Below are 22,082 nucleotides of genomic sequence, written 5' to 3' on the forward strand. Positions count from 1 at the left end.
ATCATCACTTGAGCTCTCATACTCAAGTCTTGCTTTGCCCTTGTCCTGACTAGCTTTGAATGCTAAGTCCTTCTCTTTCTTCTTGGTAGAGGATGAGCCATCTTGTGGCGTGATGTGCATGTACATCTCATGAGCATTGATCTTTCCCAAGATTTGTGTCGGTGTAGCGGTGGAAAGATCACCTTGGTGTAGCACGGTCACAATATGCCCATATTTGTCAATGGGGAGGACACTCAAGATCTTTCTCACAACGTCGGATGGTGACATTTGAGTAAGTCCAAGCCCATTGACTTCCTCTACAAGAACATTCAAACATGAATACATCTCATTAGCACATTCTTTGGGAAGCATCTCAAATGAATTTAGCTTTTTAATCACAAGATGATAGCGTTCCTCACGCTCACTCTTGGTTCCCTCATGGAGCGCACAAACATCCGACCATAGTGCATAAGCGTCTTTGTGGTTCCTTACGCGGTTGAACACATCTTTGCAAAGGCCTCTAAAGATGGTGTTGCGAGCCTTTGCATTCCATTTTTCATAATTAACCTCATCGCCTTGTAGGTTAGTAGCATCCCGAGGTTTTGGGAAACCTTGTGAGGCGGCTCTAAGAATACCAACGTCTAGAGCTTCTAAGTACGCCTCCATGCGGATTTTCCAATATGGAAAGTCATCTCCCTCAAAGATAGAAGGAGGTCCATCCCCGTGAGACATCTTGCTCTAAGCGGTTAAGCTTAAAAATGTGAGCATGAGGCTCTGATACCAATTGAAAGGATCAAGATGCCCAAGAGGGGGGGCGAATTGGGCGGGGGTGAATTGGGCTAATTCTAAATTTTCTTGCAATAAATAAATCCTACGGTTAGCCCAATTAACCCCTTGTGCCTAGAAAAGTATTTCTTTTACTCTAATGCATATCGGACTTGCAACCTATGTTCCAAACTTACTCTAACATGGCAATTATATGAATGTAAAGACAAGTATTGAATTGCTCAAAGTAAATGCTCAAAGTAAATAGAGAGAGAGGAATGCGGCGATGTTTTGCTGAGGTATCGGAGAGTCGCCACTCCCCACTAGTCCTCGTTGGAGCACCCGCACAAGGGTGTAGCTCCCCCTTGATCCGCACAAAGATCAAGTGCTCTCTACAGGTTGATTCTTCAACACTCCATCGCGGTGAATCACCCAAAACCGCTCACAACTTGAGTTGGGTCACCCACAAGCTCCGCCGAGTGATCACCAAGCTTCCAATCACCACCAAGCCGTCTAGGTGATGGCGATCACCAAGAGTAACAAGCACGAACTCTCACTTGACCACGCGAAGCCTAATGAGAAGATGGATGCACACTTGGCTACTTTTGATTCACTAATGAGGCTACTCTCTTGGATTCACGAATCTCAATCACCTCACTAGGACCTTGCTCTTCTTGGCACTCGCAAACATGTTTCTTAGCTGTTGGAATGAGCAAAAGTGACTCCACACATGAGTGGAGCTTCTATTTATAAGGCAGCCTGAAAAACGAACCATTATGAGCTTCTGTGGGGTGATCGGACGCTCCGGTCATGTTTACCGGATGCTCTGGTCAGTTCAACCCGTATTGCCAGTGATAATGTGTTGACCGGACGCTGGCAGGGTCTGATCACCACTGACCGGACGCGTCCGATCACATTAAACCCTCACTGGAACCTTACTGTACTCGACCGGATGCTGAACCCCCAGGGTCCGGTCAACACTGATCGAACACGTCCGGTCACAGATTCCCTTCTCTGGAACCTTACTGGAGTCGACCAGACGCTGCCTTTCAGCGTCCGGTCACTTGACCACTCCAGCGTCCAGTCGCACCGAACACAGTCACTTGATCAAATGAACTGACCGAACCCTGTGGCCAGCGTCCGGTCGCACCGGAGCCAACGTCCGGTCAGCATTTGACCCTGCATTCACTTCCAACTCTCAATCATATGTGAATGAAGTTTGCTCCAATGGATCTTAGGCATATTGAGGAGCTACCTAGTGCTAGTTTTAACAAGTGTGCACCACACCTAACTCACTAGACTCACCTAGGTCAAGCTACCCAGTCCATACCCCCTTAATAGTACGGCCAAAGGAAAAACAAAGTCCTAAACTACTCTAAGTGTCTCTCCAACTCCAATCGACACTTAGAACTAGTCATCCTTAACCTTGTCGTCCATCCTTTGAAAACCGAAACGATTTCCATCGTAGGCGCATGACCACCTTGATTGCCCAATCAATCTCCATTACCATGATCTAACTTAATTGCCTCTGTAAAACACACGTTAGTCATAGTAATCTTGTATTGTCATTAATCACCGAAACACAACATGGGGCCTAGATGCTTTCACTGGTCTTAGTTGATGGCCTACTCACGTTCCAAGTACCAGATGTATCAAGTGATGTGAACAGCAAGAATATGATTACGAATAAGATAGAAATCAGCATACGCCAACACAGCTCAAATGGCGCTCTCTATGTGCTCCTCTAGATATTGTTCCTCTTTTGCCCCTCTCTTTTTTCATTTTTTTGGGCTGTCGTTGTTTTTTTTTTGAGAATTTTTGACTTTTTATTTTTCTTTTTTTGATATTTTTTCTTCACTTAGGAGCACAAAAGAAGTAACCACAGAAAATATGAGCTTAAACAAGTGAAAGACGTGGCCTGTGGAATTTCCAGAAGACGTGCTCAAAATCGATAAAAACCTTGCGACCACGAAAAGAGGATCTTGTGACCACTTTTTAACCAAAATAAAAATCTTAAAAAGCGGGGGATGGACGAATCTGAATTTTTTTCTGATCAATTTTGATATATGGAACGTCGAAATCCGAGTTTGTATGCGAAAACTAGACCAGTTTTACGAACGCACTCCGAATTAGAGGACAAAATGGGAATAATACGTGCAAAATTGATCACGACAACAATGATTGAATGGAAACAGTGAAGACAAGTGTAGAAAATTAGATGACGTGGACTAGGGTTTGATGGATACAAAGGAAACTCAACAAGACTTATATTTTTGGCTTTTTGTGGACTATAGGTAATGCAAAAATAATAACAATCTAAAGAGGAAAACAAAGTTATACCTAACGGACAACAAAGTCTCTGATACCACTTGATGTAGACTAGGCCCGATCTTTCGATAGGTATGATAGCGTCGATTGGTGGAGACTCGACGTTCACGATCTAGGCTTCAAACCAAGACTGATTCGGACCCCCGCAACTGTTACACCACTGCTCCGTTGGTTACCAACCACGCGAACGCGATTGACCTCGTCGAGAAGGCTTTCCTGCAAGCGAATCGAGAACACAAGCAAGAACGAGATGAACGCAATCTAAAATTGTAAATAAATATGAGGCTTATAATAACGAGAAGGAGTTCAAGTCTTTATTCGAAAAGACTAATCGCCACAGGCGAACAAGATCAAGAACTGGGGCCCTGGTTCACAGCAAGCGGCTTTGACGGCGACAGTTGCAGCAAAACGACGTCTGTTTCACGAGGACATCAAGAACTAAATAAAACCCAAACCCTAAAGAGAGCGACGGCTGCTATTTATAGAGTCTTGGGCGTCACCCCCCTGGATGCGCCCCCTAATGGGCCCAAACACGATACACGGTCCAACGGACCAAAAGACGGTGTTGCAGCACCCTGGTAGATTCTGGACGCTGACTTGTTTCGACGATTCCAGTTGATTCCGAAGGTCTTTTGACGTGATACTGCTTAGATTGGTTTCCTTATCAAATTAGCTTTCCAACCATATGTGAATCGTCGAAAATGGAGTCCAAATGCGTCCTGGGTGACCAGTTTAAGGCAAAGTGGTCATGGAGGACGAGACAGACTCGAACTTGAGTTGCTTTGGGCCTCCACCTCAGGGACTCGAACCGAATTAGCCTCGGACCTCCTTCTTGACTTGGACACCCTTGCTGGCCTCCTACCCCTCCATACCATGTGCCAAACATGATCATATGCATGGGTGTCATGTCCTCATCACTTTGAACACGGAGCTAAGTAACTGGTTTTCATTCTTCTAATTATCTTCCTATCAGCAAAAGTTCAAGACAATGGCATAATTTAATGGAATTTGTTTTTTTTAAATCATGTTGAAGTGGCCTATACATTTTTATTTATCAATAAATGTGCAGCATGTTAGGGAACAAAAGCATAGTCTAGTAATATGGAAATAAATAAGTCAAAGTTAGATGACTACTACTGCTTAAATGAATTAGAGATTTGCAAAAGGATGTTCTTGTCAAAGGAAAAAACATAAATTTTATTTTTGAAGATAAAAATGACCTGATGGATAGATGGTTTATTATATCATAACATTACACTCCAAAGAATCATGGCATTCTTTTATCTGTTTGTTATTCTAGCTAGAACGTTATAGTCTTTGGTATAGATCCACAGGTATCAAGTCACGCCTCATGGTCTACCACTTCATTTATAGGCGGTGTGTCCAGAGCCCCACACAGTTAGACCTTATATAGAAATTAGAAAAACGATCTACTCCACAAAACCAAACCAAAAGCCTGGGTGCACGTAGCATGGCACGGCACTGGCATCAGCATTCACCAGCAATCATGCCATTTTCTTAAGCTTTTTTTTTTCTTTCCTACGGCCGGGAAAAGCAGGTCGGCGATTGGCCCAAACGAGCTAGCGGGGCCGGGGGCCGGCGGCCGGGATATGATGCATCCATCCCCGATCTGTCAGCTCAGCTCGTTAGACGTTAGTGGGCATCTTGGACAAACCGTACGTCATCAGTGCATAAAAAATGCCTCCCGTTCGCCGCTACGCGAGTGTGAGTGCCGATCAGATTCCTCCTCCTCCCCGCCTCACCGACGCCGCTGAGATTTTCCCGCCCCCACCCCCCGCCCTCGGCTGGCTCGATCTGCCGAGTGCGTGTCTAGTAAGGATGGCAACAGGACGGTTTCGGGTCGGATATCAACAGATTTTAGGTCTCGAGGGTTTAGGTTTGGGGATGATTTCTCACTCATGGTTTTTGAGTTCGGGGCCCCGAAACCAATCGGGTTCGATTTCGGGTTTGATTTTTCACCCGTGGATATCCAAAATAAATTATTTAAAATTAAAACTCATGTTTTATAATATGCTAATAATAACTTGTTTACTTATATTATTAAATTTATTTTAAGTTGACTCATAAAAATATTTATTATTTGTTGCCTCTTGTTTATATATGTGAATATGTGTATATATATCATGCATATGTTTATAGAAAGTCCTTGTTTCTCTTACTATGCTGTCATACAAAGCGGGTTTCGGGTATCTATTCGGGTTTCGGGCATCCGCGGGTTTGGTTTTGGGGACGGATTATCATTCGAATCGGTGTTCGGTGCGGTTTTGGTTTTGGTTTTGGTTTTGGGTTTCGGGTTCAGGTGCACAGAGACTCCACCCGATCCGAATCCGCCCCGTTGCCATCCCTGTCTTCGGTGCTCTGCTGCTACGCTCACCGGGTTCACCGGTCGCCAAATATATATATAAAAAAACTCTCCAATTGCCGACATGGAATACCGACGTGGTACTGTAGATTGCATCTACCACACCGATCGCCAACTAGTAGTAGTGGATTTGCGTATACAGTACTACCAATCTGCATGACGCTGTACTGCTTGCATGTACAGTTGTACTTTTTTTTTCTTTTTTTATAAGAGTGCTGTTTGTAGTTCTCTGTACGGGGAAGATAAGAAGATGGCCCGTCCGTCAGCCTGTTCGGCTGGCTGTGCTGGATGGTTCATTATTTACTGCTGGTTGGTTTAACTGATTTGATGTGAAAGAAAAATATTATTCTAACTTATAATCCATGATCGTATTCAATCGTTTACGGGCTGCCGATCAGGTTGCGTGTTTGTTCCATTAAAAATGCCAGCATGCAGAACAGAAGGCGCGCAACCATCCATCACTAGCGTGAAAGGTAAGCGCACTGTTTGCCTAGCCTAGCTAGCCAGCGCCAGAAACGGAAAGGGAAGTGTGACCACCATTACCTAAAAAGATGGTACTTTACTTTCTGCTTAATTATAAGCTTCATTCAAGCCAGAAGCCCAGAACCGAACTGCGTGTGTGCCCTGTTCGTTCATCTGTGGAGTTATTATTACTAGTATCGAGAAAATGGTCTGTGCTTCTGCCTAACAGAAGTCGTCTTAGCTTTGCTTCAAACTGGAAGAAACAAAGAAAACAAAACGATTTCAGTTTTTTTCTCTCCAAATCTAGCAACTGTGTCCGTGTTGCTCGCCACCTGATTGCTCATCAGTAGCGTTAGCGTAGACCAATGATGAGTCGAATTAAGCGTTGGCAGGCAGCGTTGGATCTCAACAACCCTACCCTTTTGTGGTAACCTATCTATACCGGTAGACTACTGGTCTACGGACCTACTAATCTGCAACAGTCAGCACACGATATATATCCACTTGCTCGGAAATTGTTTTTCCTAGCTGCCTTGCCGCGAGGCGTCCGTGAAAGTCCACAGATCACACGATCTTCTGGTGCCCATGGTCCTGGTCGCTGGTCTGAAATTTAATTAAAACTGGTTGAAAAGTACTGTTCTGACTGATTTGACTGATTTGTTAAGAGAGAAAAATACTGTTTCAATTAAAAAAGAAGTCGAACAAGTTGAATATGATGTCGGAGACACGAGACTACTGGTAGACGGACGCATCCGAGGCGGAGGCCGGTGCAGACGCGCAGGCAGTCCAGGCAGCATGCATGCAACTGCAAGCGCAGGCAGGCAGCTGCTGCCGCGTGCGGCGTGCCGGAGCCGGATCTCTAGGGAGGGGGAGAATCTGCCTGATCCGGCCTGCGCTCGTTATTACAGGTGCACCTGCTTGTCCCTCGCGCAGGTGTCGCGGCGCCATCATCATCTCGCCGCACCGGTCGGCGCTCCACGCTCCCCAACTCGGTCACTAGTCCGCACTCCCCCAGCCCCAGCCTCCCGTTTCTCGCTCGGAGTCGTGTACTGAAGAGGTAAGAGGATCAGGAAAATGGGAGATACAGTGGTGTATTTACTCCATTCTAAATTATAAGGTATTTTACATGCATTTAGATATACACCATGCGTAGATACATAATAAATAACAATATATTATCCTAAAAAATAATAATATATTAAAAACTAAATACTTTATAATTTAAAATGTAGAGAGCATTTTACTAGTTTTTTTCGTTGTATAAAACTAGTTATGGTCTAAACTGCGGTAGGTGACTACAGCCCCTACTAAAATACCCAGAGCACGCTGTTGGCGGGTGAGGCCGTGCTGTAACGGTGCCGTCAGAAAGCTAGTTAACAAACCAGCAGCTCGTTGAGGCCGCGGCACGAATTTATGCGTAGTTTCAATTACTCTCAAAATAACTATCTATATTGTTTTTTATTTATTTTTAAAAAATTGAATATGTTTAGAAAATATTATCAACATGCATATCTTCTAATATATTTATTATGAAAACATATTACACTATTAGTTTAGACGCACTTCTTATACATCAAAACTATTATCATATTTTCATATATATTTCGTCAAATTAAAAACTTTGACTGCTTGAAAAACGAGATGTGTAATTATTTTGAAATTGAGGGAATACTAAAAGTACCATACACAACAACACCATCTCCAAGAATCCTTCTAAATTTAATTTGCCTGCATTTTCATATAGATGCATCCCAACAGAAAGTTCTCCCTAATATTTCCCTCCCAACAGTTGCTTTATCTCAAATAACATATATTTTGGAAAACATGACATCCAAATTTCATGGAAATAGAAAGTGATTGAGAGAAAAAGAGGGCGATTTAGAATATCACTTAGTATAAATGTCAATAGCGCTGCACAAACCTTAATTTAGCATCTCCTAATAATCTTCAACTTGTTAGGGTCTGTTTGGATAGCATAACTAAATTTTAGTCGCCTAAATTTAGTCTTATATCATGTACGTGTAGATTAAAAGGTTAAATGAGTCAGGCTCCAACATATTATTAGTTCACTAGTTGCCCAAAACAAACTAATTCGGATTAAAAGTTGACACACAACATGAAATCGTATCAATGCCCTACTACCTACCCCTTTCTATCTCCTCCAAAGCAAGGGAACTCTGGTCTAGATTCAAGAATATTAGTGCATGTTAGTCTACGTATCAAACAGTGCATGACTAAATTTTAGTTACCTAAACTTTAATTCTAGAAACTAGTGCACTAATAATTAGCTCTCTAGACGATCTAAACATGGCCTAAAATGTAAGAATGGTTAGCACACCCCGTTGCTACTACTAATGACTATGGCATGTATGGATCATCTCGATTACTAGTTGTTAGTCTAACTAACATTTAGATAACTCAGTTTAGTCGACTAAAATTTAGTCCTGTATTATTCGGATGCATGCTAATAACTAGCCAGATGGACTAAAAACTTAAAATCAGTCCACTTTTAGTTCATCTAAAGTTTAGCCCGGTGATCAAATACGCCTTTAGCACAACGTGGATACGGCCTAGTTGGGGACTGGCCGGCGCCGGCCCGCTCTGTTTGCTTGGGCTTGTTTGGCTTATAAGCCATATTTTTTCAGCCAACGAACAATATTTTTCTCTCACACCAAATCAATTAACGATACTTTCAGTCATATCTTATCAGTCATACAAGAAAAAAAAAACATGGCCTAGATTGGGACCGGCAGCAACTTGCGGGCACGGTTTTAAGTTGTACTTCACGAGAATTAAAATATAATAAACCAACCTCATGTATGCAAGTGGCTCGCACTACTACTATACTACCCTGTCAAAAAGTCTGAGGGCCTGTTTGGAATGCAGGAATGCAAAACGAAGGAATAGAAAAAAAACACAGGAATAGAGTAGAGCAAAAAGTCAAAAACTATAGGATTTGAAAACACAGGAATAAAAACTTTGGGGTGTTTGGATCACAGGAAAACAAAAATGTCACATGTGCCTAAGAAACAAAGCTTTCATGGTTGAAAGCTTGAGAAAATATTGTAGGAATTTTTCCCTTGTGTTTCCTTGGATGTTTTTTCCCTATGTTTTGTGAAGCAAGGTTAGCCTTTCCTTTGAAAAGGAATGTAACATTCCTTTGTTCCAAACACCAAGTGAAGGAAACTTTCCTATGGAATTCAATCCTTTGTTTTTCCTTTGAAAATCCTCCATTCCAAACAAGCCCTGAGAGAGACATCTAACCCAGGGTTCAATCAAGATCAAGACAAGATAAGCTTCGACACTTTCTTCTTCTCGCCAATGATGAATTTTTCTAAAATCTGCTTATCGTGGCTCGATGTCTCTGCCTCTCCCTTTCTGGCCTCTTGGGAGAGAGCTGCAGTTTTTCTCCTAGGGTCCCACAAGTCTCCTTTGATCCCCCTAATGGGCCCAAACACGATACACGGTCCAACGGACCAAAAGACGGTGTCGCAGCACCCTGGCAGATTATGGACGCTGACTTGTTTCGACGATTCCTGTTGATTCCGAAGGTCTTTTGACGTGAAACCACTTAGATTGGCTTTCTTATCAAATTAGCTTTCCAACCATATGTGGATCGTCGAAAACGGAGTCCGGATGCGTCCTAGGTGACCAATTTAAGGCAGACTGGTCCTAGAAGCCGAGACAGACTCGAACTTGAGTTGCTTTGGGCCTCCACCTCGGGGACTCAAACCGAATTAGCCTCGGACCTCCTTCTTGACTTGGACACCCTTGCTGGCCTCCTACCCCTCCATACCATGTGTCAAACATGATCATATGCATGGGTGTCATGTCCTCGTCACTTTGAGCACGGAGCTAAGTAACTGGTTTTCATTCTTCTAATTATCTTCCTATCAGCAAAAGTTCAAGACAATGGCATAATTTAATGGAATTTGTTTTTTTAAATCATGTTGAAGTGGCCTATACATTTTTATTTATCAATAAATGTGCAGCATGTTAGGGAACAAAAGCATAGTCTAGTAATATGGAAATAAATAAGTCAAAGTTAGATGACTACTACTGCTTAAATGAATTAGAGATTTGCAAAAGGATGTTCTTGTCAAAGGAAAAAAAACATAAATTTTATTTTTGAAGATAAAAATGACCCGATGGATAGAAGGTTTATTATATCATAACATTATACTCCAAAGAATCATGGCATTCTTTTATCTGTTTGTTATTCTAGCTAGAACGTTATAGTCTTTGGTATAGATCCACAGGTATCAAGTCACGCCTCATGGTCTACCCCTTCATTTATAGGCGGTGTGTCCAGAGCCCCACACAGTTAGACCTTATATAGAAATTAGAAAAACGCTCTACTCCACAAAACCAAACCAAAAGCCTGGGTGCACGTAGCATGGCACGGCACTGGCATCAGCATTCACCAGCAATCATGCCATTTTCTTAAGCTTTTTTTTTCTTTCCTACGGCCGGGAAAAGCAGGTCGGCGATTGGCCCAAACGAGCTAGCGGGGCCGGCGGCCGGGATATGATCCATCCATCCCCGATCTGAGCCTCAGCTGTCAGCTCAGCTCGTTAGACGTTAGTGGGCATCTTGGACAAACCGTACGTCATCAGTGCATAAAAAATGCCTCCCGTTCGCCGCTACGCGAGTGTGAGTGCCTATCAGATTCCTCCTCCTCCTCCTCCCCGCCTCACCGACGCCGCTGAGATTTTCCCGCCCCCACCCCCCGCCCTCGGCTGGCTCGATCTGCCGAGTGCGTGTCTTCTAAGAATGGCAACGGGGTGGTTTCGAGTCGGATATCAACAGATTTCAGGTCTCAAGAGTTTAGGTTCGAGGATGATTTCTTACCCATGGTTTTCGAGTTTGGGGTCCCGAAACCAATTGGGTTTGGTTTTTCACCCGTGGATATCCAATGGATATCCGAAATAAATTATTTAGAATTAAAACTCATGTTTTATAATATGCTAATAATAACTTGTTTACTTATATTATTAAATTTATTTTAAGTTGACTCATAAAAATATTTATTATTTGTTGCCTCTTGTTTATATATGTGAATATGTGTATATATATCATGCAACTATGCTGTCAAACAAAGCGGGTTTCGGGTATCCGCGGGTTTGGTTTTAGGGACGGATTATCATCCGAATCGGTGTTCGGTGCGGTTTTGGTTTTTTGTTTTGGGGTTCGGGTTCGGGTGCACAGAGACTTCACCTGATCCGAATCCGCCCCGTTGCCATCCCTAGTGTCTTCGGTGCTCCGCTGCTGCGCTCACCGGGTTCACCGGTCGCCAAATATATATAAAAAAACTCTCCAATTGCCAACATGGAATACCGACGTGGTACTGTAGATTGCATCTACCACACCGATCGCCAAATAGTAGTAGTAGATTTGCGTATACAGTACTACCAATCTGCATGACGCTGTACAGCTTGCATGTACAGTTGTACTTTTTTTCTTTTTTTTATAAGAGTGCAGTTTGTAGTTCTCTGTACGGGGAAGATAAGAAGATGGCCCGTCCGTCAGTCTGTTCGGCTGGCTGGGCTGGATCGTTGATTATTTACTATTGGTTAGTTTGACTGGTTTAGTGTGAGAGAAAAATATTATTCTAACTTATAATCCACGATCATATTCGATCGTTTACGGGCTGCCGATCAGGCTGCGTGTTTGTTCCATTAAAAATGCCAGCACGCAGAACAGAAGGCGCGCAACCATCCATCACTAGCGTGAAAGGTAAGCGCACTGTTTGCCTAGCCTAGCTAGCCAGCGCCAGAAACGGAAAGGGAAGTGTGACCACCATTACCTAAAAAGATGGTACTTTACATTCTGCTTAATTATAAGCTTCATTCAAGCCAGAAGCCCAGAACCGAACTGCGTGTGTGCCCTGTTCGTTCATCTGTGGAGTTATTATTACTAGTATCGAGAAAATGGTCTGTGTTTCTGCTAACAGAAGTCGTCTTAGCTTTGCTTCAAACCGGAAGAAACAAAGAAAAGAAAACGATTTCAGTTTTTTTCTCTCCAAATCTAGCAACTGTGTCCGTGTTGCTCGCCACCTGATTGCTCATCAGTAGCGTTAGCGTAGACCAATGATGAGTCGAATTAAGCGTTGGCAGGCAGCGTTGGATCTCAACAACCCTACCCTTTTGTGGTAACCTATCTATACCGGTAGCCTACTGGTCTACGGACCTACTAATCTGCAACAGTCAGCACACGATATATATCCACTTGCTCGGAAATTGTTTTTCCTAGCTGCCTTGCCGCGAGGCGTCCGTGAAAGTCCACAGATCACACGATCTTCTGGTGCCCATGGTCCCGTTCGCTGCTCTGAAATTTAACTAAAACTAACTGAAAAATACTGTTCTGATTGAATTGTTGAGAGAGAAAAACACTGTTTCCATTAAAAAAGAAGTAACAAGTGGAATATGGGGTTGGAGACAGGAGACTACTGGTAGCCGGACGCATCCGAGGCGGAGGCCGGTGCAGACGCGCAGGCAGTCCAGGCAGCATGCATGCAACTGCAAGCGCAGGCAGGGGCAGCTGCTGCCGCGTGCGGCGTGCCGGAGCCGGATCTCTAGGGAGGGGGAGAATCTGCCTGATCCGGCCTGCGCTCGTTATTACAGGTGCACCTGGACGGCGCGGCGCCCACGCACCCCTTGTCCCTCGCGACACCGCCCACGCACCCCTTGTCCCTCGCGCAGGTGTCGCGGCGCCATCATCATCTCGCCGCACCGGTCGGCGCTCCACGCTCCCCCAACTCGGTCACTAGTCCGCACTCCCCCAGCCCCAGCCTCCCGTTTCTCGCTCGGAGGCTACAGTGGTGTATATTATAAGGTATTTACTCCATTCAAAATTATAAGGTATTTTACATGCATTTAGATATACACTACATAATAAATAACAATATATTATCCTAAAAATAATAATATATTAAAAACTAAATACTTTATAATTTAAAATGTAGAGAGCATTTTACTAGTTTTTTTAGTTGTATAAAACTAGTTATGGTCTAAACTGAATTGCGGTAGGCGACTACATCCCCTACTAAAATACCCGGAGCACGCTGTTGGCGGGTGAGGCCGTGCTGTAACGGTGCCGTCAGAAAGCTAGTTAACAAACCAGCAGCTCGTTGAGGCCGCGGCACGAATTTATGCGTAGTTTCAATTACTCTCAAAATAACTATGTATATTGTTTTTTATTTATTTTTAAAAAATTGAATATGTTTAGAAAATATTATCAACATGCATATCTTCTAATATATTTATTATGAAAACATATTACACTATTAGTTTAGACGCACTTCTTATACATCAAAACTATTATCATATTTTCATATATATTTCGTCAAATTTAAAATTTTGACTGCTTGAAAAACGAGATGTGTAATTATTTTGAAATGGAGGGAATACTAAAAGTAGCATACACAACAACACCATCTCCAAGAATCCTTCTAAATTTAATTTGCCTGCATTTTCATATAGATGCATCCCAACAGAAAGTTTTCCCTAATATTTCCCTCCCAACAGTTTCTTTATCTCAAATAACATATATTTTGGAAAACCTGACATCCAAATTTCATGGAAATAGAAAGTGATTGAGAGAAAAAGAGGGCGATTTAGAATAGCACTTAGTATAAATGTCAATAGCGTTGCACAAACCTTAATTTAGCATCTCCTAATAATCTTCAACTTGTTAGGGTCTGTTTGGATAGCATAACTAAATTTTAGTCGCCTAAATTTAGTCTTATATCATGTACGTGTAGATTAAAAGGTTAAATGAGTCGAGCTCTAACATATTGTTAGTTCACTAGTTGCCCAAAACAAACTAATTTGGATTAAAAGTTGACACACAACATGAAATCGTATCAATGCCCTACTACCTACCCCTTTCTGTCTCCCCCAAAGCAAGGGAACTCTGGTCTAGATTCAAGAATATTAGTGCATGTTAGTCTACGTATCAAACAGTGCATGACTAAATTTTAGTTACTTAAACTTTAATTCTAGAAACTAGTGCACTGATAATTAGCTCTCTAGACGATCTAAACATGGCCTAAAATGTAAGAATGGTTAGCACACCCGGTTGCTACTACTAATGACAATGGCATGTATGGATCATCTCGATTACTAGTTGTTAGCCTAACTAACATTTAGATAACTCAGTTTAGTCGACTAAAATTTAGTCCTGTATTATTCGGATACATGCTAATAACTAGCCAGATGGACTAAAAACTTAAAATCAGTCCACTTTTAGTTCATCTAAAGTTTAGCCTAGTGATCAAATACGCCTTTAGCACAACGTGGATACGGCCTAGTTGAGGACTGGCCGGCGCCGGCCCGCCCTGTTCGCTTGGGCTTGTTTGGTTTATAAGTCATATTTTTTCAGCCAACGAATATTATTTTTCTCTCACACCAAATCAGTCAACAGTACTTTCAGTAATGTCTTATCAGCCAAACGAGAAAAAAAAACATGGCCTAGATTGGGACCGGCAGCAACTTGCGGGCACGGTTTTAAGTTGTACTTCACGAGAATTAAAATATAATAAACCAACCTCATGTATGCGATTGGCTCGTACTACTACTATACTACCCTATCAAAAAGTCTGAGAGAGACAACTAACCCAGGGTTCAACCAAGATCAAGACAAGATAAGCTTCGACACTTTCTTCTTCTCGCCAATGATGAATTTTTCTAAAATCTGCTTATCGTGGCTCGATGTCTCTGCCTCTCCCTTTCTGGCCTCTTGGGAGAGAGCTGCAGTTTTCCTCCCAGGGTCCCAGAAGTCTCCATCGATCCATCGATCGTCATCGCAATTCGTCTAGTCTGTTTCAAAACATCCAAAAATTTTTTGCATGGTCAAACTACAAATGGTCAGTCAATTTTTTAGATGATGAATATCTTATGCATATCAAGCGACATGTCCATTTTTATCCTCCGGGCATGTACAACCCGCAAATAATAAGTTTTTGGAATTCATAACACAGACAACCTCTCCCTCATGAGATAACTGGTGCACTCTCTCTCTCTCCTTATTCAAGTCGAGACAGTGGGGTATTTTTCGCAAAATAAACGGTTTGCAAACGAGGTGTATATATATATATATATATATATATATATATATATATATATATATATATATATATATATATATATATATATATATATATATATATATATATATATATATATAGGCTGTACATGCCCTTAGGGCACCTGACATGTGGAGAGCACAAAAAATATATGTCATGTTCGCTTGGCTGATAAGCCATGGCTGAATGTACTATTAGCTGATTTGGTGTGAGAGAAAAATATTATTCATTGACTGAAAAATACGGCTCATAAGCCGAACGAACAGGACGATACTCATTTAATGCTTTTACTTTGACACTCATTTAAAATCAATGTGTATCTCATATGCCTATTTTATTATTACTCCCTCCGTTCTTTTTTATACATCACATTAGGATGTTGAAATGGCCTACATCGAAGTTGCAGTTGGCAACGCAATATACAACTTTGTAGTTATCAGTTTTTTTACTTGAAAATATTTAGAGTCCTAGATATTCATTTCAGAATTCTTAGATTTTATATTCAAACTTTTGAAATTTTCAAACTATTTTGGATGGAGCCACTATATAAACATTGTAGAGCTTGATAAGGTCTGAAATTCTATAGTTGAAAACTTTTTTATTGAAATCATTTAGGGGCTATATATACAAGATTACAAAATACTGATAAAAAATATAGCATCCTATATATACTTACATATGAGTGCGTAATGTTGTGGCAGAGAGGTGGTGCACGTCTTGACGGTTGTGAGTTCAAGTCCTAAAAGACACTCATTTTAAGCCTTCATAGTGACAAGTCCTGTGTAAACTAAGGTAGACTTTCCTCAATAAAACCATTGTCAAGTCTCTCATACATTGTTTAATTTATTGTTCTTTCTAAATTCAAATTTGGGGTCATCTTATACGTTCTATTATGGATTCATAGTTGTCTTTTTTTATCTAAAGTATCTCCATATTCACCACAATATTGTTTAAGCACCTGTTGGTTGACTCTATCATTGCGCCAACTGGAAGATCTTGTGAGCACCCACCCAAGAGGATACAGTGAATTGGAAATTCAAACTTAAACCTAGGGCTCAATTTAATCTATCACTAGAAAAATCATAAACTACTCTTAGCAACATATGCACTTAAGGTTTTTCTAGTGTGCTCTAACATACCCTCAACCAAAAAGAGTTAAATTTGCAACCTAGACCCAACCCTATCAACTAGCCTATAGCTCATCTAGCAAGTTAAATGACACATAAGCAAAGCATGAGGTCTATCAATAAACATGGTAAGTAAAGATCTAAGTATACAGAGGCTAAACTCCTAGAAATGTGAAGATATATCGTGTGTGTTGACAACCAAAATTGTAAGGAAGCCTAAATGTAGTATTTCTAGCAGAAACAAGCTTAGTTGGTTTCCCAAATTGGCTAAGTAGGTTTTGACACTTTGTCAAAAGGCATAATGGCTATCATGTTTCTCTCATCGAGGCGATGAAAAAACATTTATGGATCATCTCGTTTGGAGCCCGGATGAAGAAAAGACAATTTCGAAGGGGCTAGTAAAAAAATAAGCTTAGGCGGTTACTAAAACAGGCTAGGCTGATTTTTTTTGACTTCTTTAAATTGAAGAATGGATTGTACCATTGCATTCCTCTCAACGAGCTGGTCAAGAAACATATATAGATCCCTAATTTGGAATCGAGAAAACAAATTAGGATTTTGAAAGGTTTTTGCTCTGGACCCATAAAGACCATCCATGCGTTTGGAAAACCACTTAGGCTAGTTTTCATCCTGAGCCTGAGTTTAATCTAACTTGATGGAAACTTGCCCAATGTCATGGGAAAGTGTATATTTTGTCTAGGACTTGTTTTCTACTGGGATAAGACCCCCCTCTATATACATTAGAGGATCACAACCAATGAGGTATCCCAACTACACTATCGATAAAAGCAATTTACTACCTCTCTTTTGCCCTTCCAACCTCTATGTTGTTGTTCATCGCTTGACGACCAAGGATAGTGCCCTAGGCTTGCCGATTGACCTAGGGCAACCCGACGATGTCCTTGCCCCAAAGGGGTCCCTCAGCTCCCGGGCGATAGCTCCGACGACTTCTTTACTAGTTTGCTCAGAAACTAGTTGTTCTTCGTCACATAAGTATGATTGGTTATCCTTTGGTGGTTTGCTCACAAACAGTATAGTTCTTCACTACGAAAGCATGATATCTACTGCCCTTAGGCGTTCTTGGGCCCGAGAGAACTGCTTAGGCCGGTTTTGCCAGAACCGCTCCGCCTCAGTTTGTTTGCGACCTGTGCGTTCTAGCACTTGTGGTGTGTGACCAATCTTGGATCAACACACTTTTTTGTGACTCTGGGGAATGATAGCTTTGGCTCTACTTTGTAGTTGAATCTTTCTACCCTAGCCATATTCTTGATTGATCTATCTTCTTGTGTTCGCCATCACAGTTGCATCTGTCCCAAAAGGATGATCACATCTGGTTTTGACCCCTTGTGATATAGTTGTTGTTGTTTTGCAACGTATTGCTCGTATTATTGTAAAAATCAACAAGGCAGAGGTGTGGCATCGCAATATTACTACGACTACCCCGAGGTACAACTTGCGAATACATCACATGATTCTAATTATATTATTTTGCATGTTCTATGAATTCTTATGTTGGTGTTGATAGTGATAACACTAGTAGATATGTTGCATCGTGTAACACCTCGGGTGTTTAAATATTAAAATATGACATGTCATCATATGCATTGCAAAGCATTTGGCATTTGGTGAAAACTTTAAGATGCATACACTAATACAAGTTTATATTTATGGGGTATGTGTTGCATTGTATTGTTTGACTCAAGTTCAAAGTTTGCTTGGATTTTGAATTTTTCGAGAAAACCCCGCTTTTCAACATTTAAATCCTACCCTGAAAATCCATTTCAAAATCTAAGCATATTTTGGGGTTGAGCCTTAAAGCAAAAGTGTAGAGCTTGGCAAGTTAAGCAAAGTTTATTTTTGGAGTTTTTCAAGTTGTTTAGAAAAATTGGGAGTAATTTGAAAAGGCGTAATTCGTTAATTTTCCCCTTTTAAATTCAAAAGTTCATTTCAAAAACTAGACCAAATTAGAAGATGGTTATAAAAGCAAAGTTGTAGAACTTTTGATTTTGAACAACTTTTGTTTTTGGAGATTTTTGAGTTGTTATGAAAATTTGGGAGTAATTTATGAATTTTGGCGAATGGCAAACTTGTAAATACTGTGAACAGTGTTCACCGCCGTAGCTACACCGCCGGCAACCTTCTTCGGCGTTCCAGGCGCGTCGTGGCCGTCCTTGGCGTCGCGCTGGCGTGGAAACGGCTCCGTCGTGGCTTCCTTGAGCTTCTGAGTCGCGTTATAAGAACCGAGACGCCATCGTCGTCGTTTTTCTTTCTTCTCTGTTTTTCCAGTCACCGTCGCCGCAGCTCTGTCGAGCTCTCGCTGTCGACCTAGCGTCGTTGCCGTCTCGGCAAAGCGTGCTCCAGCTCCGTCGTATCCTTGCGCATCCAGCCAACCCACCAATTCAGCTAGTCTAGGTCGGGAACTCGAGTTGCATCGTCTTCTTCCTCGCGGCCGGCAACTCCTCCGCCGAGCACGATTCGCCGCGGCCAGAGCTCCACGGTGCATCTCCGCCCCTGGTTTTGGCTGATTCTGTTTCGTCTCGATGCTGTAGTCCTTAATCCTTAGCTGGTTGCTCATTTTGACCACTGCAGTCGCCGGTACACCATCACCGACGACGTTTTGCTCCGATGTGATCACCGTGATCGTCGACCCACCTCTCCGTTGCTCATTCGGCTTTGTGCTTTACTCGGTTGTGTTCAGGGTAAGCTGCTGGTGCTTCCTCGACCTTTAGTTTAACCGCTACCGGCCTGTAGCCGCCGGCGTAGCACTGCCGTGCCACCGCGTCCGCCATGGTCAGCGTAGTGCTCGGTTCGGTCCGTAATTGGTCGCGTTAGTGCCATAGATCGATGCGCTGCGACGTAGTGAACATGTTAGTACTCTTTCCGTCACCGTTGGACTCACCGTCGGCGAGAAATCGCTGGTCAGCGCCGTCGCCGTCGTGGTCAGCGCGTGAGGTTAGGGATGACAGGTGGGGTCGGGTTGTCAGTGACTCAGCGTTCAAATGGATTTTTCTATTTTTAGATTTGAATGAATAGTGTCTATTTTTGTTATTTTTGTATAGATTTATTTAGAGCTCCAAAAATTATGAAAATTTTTGTGTGACTTCTCTGTGATGTAAAGTATTTAAGAAAAATATGAAATAATGTTTTTCAGTACTTTTTAAATGTAATAAAAATTGCTCAATTTATTAATAAATGGATTTCCATGATTTTTCTAGGCTTGTTTAATTGTCCAAAAATTATGAAATTTGTTTTGTCATTTACTTATCATGTAATGAACATTTACAAAAATTTTGAGCTCAATTAGAATAAGTTGATTTATTTCATAATTTTGAATTAAATAATTAATTCATAAAAGCAAATAGTAACCTTTAATGATTTAGGTTTTGTTTGAAATTTTGGATTGAGTGATGACCTTGGGTCATTAGTTGATAATGATCCTTGGCAATTGATGTATGTATTACGAGAAAGATTTAGTTGTTTGACTTGCAACTGTACCGCGAAGAAAAGTTGTATTCAAATTGTTAATTTTTGCATCCATCATCGAGCATCATGTTTCGTATTCTGCATCATGTTAAACATGACATTGTTATTACGTGTAGTGAACGAAGGTAAAAACGTGGTAGTAAATCAAGCTGTTGAGGAGGTTGATCCGTCTGTTGAGGTCGGATCGAATACTTGTGTAACGTCGCAGGAGCCGGACTTTTTCGTCAACGAAGGCAAGCCCCGGATGCATACAACCCTACCTTGTGTTTTATAAATTAATTTTGCTTTTGCTTTCCGTTACTGCATTAAGTGATTAGGAGTTAAGTAAGAGCCTAATTGGTGCATTACCACCCTTGTTATTCCATATTTACCATATTACCAGTTTTAAACTCGTATATGCCTAGTCTTGCTTAGCTATGCGTAGAACGATGAAAGTAGGGTGATTACCTGTCACCTGCAAGTTTTAAGTGGAACATTGGTTAACTATGTTAGCATGTGATATGTGAATGTGGAGTAATAAATCTAGATCGGGCGGACTCGGTGTGTGTGAGCCACAAGACATGGAGGCCTTGTGAGCGGGTTCTTTCCGCCTGTGTCGATTAAGGCACGTCCGTTGTTGAATTGCATGAGGTGAGAATTTGTAGTACTAACCACATACTCCGGTAAGCCTTTACTCGGCTATTCTATTATGAGAATGGCTACTCGTGCACTGGGAGTGGAGAGATGGCGGGGATAGCGTGTACCCACGTGGCCATGGGCTGGAATGGTGGGGTACTGTATTCTCGGGTGGCGCGGACCCGTTCTTGTTTTAGAGGATCCGAGGGTAGGTTGGTATATGTAGGTCGGGGACCTGCATATGTCGTGTGGTCTGGAATTCCCAGCTGGGTTTTTAATCGGTTTGAATTGTCGTTGCTCCTCGGTTATGGAGACTCAACTCACTGTTTATCATCGTAGAATTAATAACTGGAACTTGAATAAGGCTTGTGAAGATGTTGGATATGAAGTTTCATGATCTTAGCGCGGATCGTGTCAGCTTTGTATATAATTCTTATGAAGTTTTCTATATAAAGAATTTTGTTAAAAGAGCTTTTATGCAAAAGAACTTTGATCATTGTTAAAGCTATACCTTGAATCCCTGAGCCTGCATTCCTAGGTTATCAGTTCTTATTTCGGTTAAATCTTGTTGAGTACTTTTGTACTCAGGGTTCGTTGACCCTTGTTGCAGGTGAGCCTCATGAGCAGGTCTGTTTTGGGCCGTGTTGCATAACGGTTGTTCGATCCGATGATGATAAGTACATTTGTGGCCCTTGGGCAGGGCAGTTTAATTGCGTGTTTTGTATTATGTTATAATGCCACTCCACTACTACGGTTTGGAATATTAATCGAACTTAGTTTATAAGGTTTGAAACTACTGTTTTGTAAACTAAGTTATTGTAAGACTTCCGCTATATTACGCTGATGTATCTATTTGAATAAACTGTTGTAATACTGCAATGACTCTGTAATGGGATCCTGCTCGGAAATCGTGGATGATTCGGGGTTCCACGAGGACACCCAACAGTCTTCTTAAGTTACTAGGAACATATGCATAGTCGTCAGAGGTCGTTGGACAGTGACAGGTGCATGTGGGTCCTATAATTTAGGAGGTTCTGCCACACATCGGCTAATACTTATGTTGCCAATGATCTTCATTATAGACATCATAATTCCAAATATCATGTTCAAGAGTCGATGTCAACTACGAATTTTTTGAGCCTTAATGCTGCTAGCAACATACTTCCACCATTCCAAATTATAAGACGCTTTAGTTTTTTTAGATGCATTGATTTTACTATGTATCTAGACGTAAGTGTATATCTTGATGCATAGCAAATTCTATATATCTAGAAATGCCAAAACGTCTTATAATTTAGAATAAATGGAGTACAACATACTGCTACTACAATAAACTTAAAAGAGGCGGGCAAAATTGATTAACCGAGACGGGCAAATCGTCCGCCTACGTCCAAAGGTTATGGTTAATCTAGCATTAACCGGCCCAACCACCAGGGAGCCCAAAAACCAAACGCCTTGGTTAAAATTTTATGTAATAAGTAGTGTGCATATTCTCGTTTATCAGTTACAAATTCAAAATATGTGGTTCCACCATAAAATATTTCCATGAATAAAAGAATTGGCTATGAGAATAATAGCTATGTAGCTAATTACTTTTAATTCTCCGAGACGGGGAAAACTGCACACCTGCCTTGGTCTCTGTCAACCGAAGAGGAACTCAAGCATAGCATTTACGAGGCAAACGTCATTGGACGGTAGACAAGACCAGCCACCGGCCCATCTGAGACGCCAAGGTTACCCACCCCACCCATGCTGCTCCGACTTCTAGAAGGCCATATATCTGTTGCGTCCTCAACGAGACGACAGGTGATACGGTTGCTCGACGACAGCGACGCCGATGATCGAGGCCAGTACA

This window comes from Miscanthus floridulus, chromosome 17 (assembly GCF_019320115.1).
Source record: "Miscanthus floridulus cultivar M001 chromosome 17, ASM1932011v1, whole genome shotgun sequence".
Classification (NCBI taxonomy): Eukaryota; Viridiplantae; Streptophyta; class Magnoliopsida; order Poales; family Poaceae; genus Miscanthus; species Miscanthus floridulus.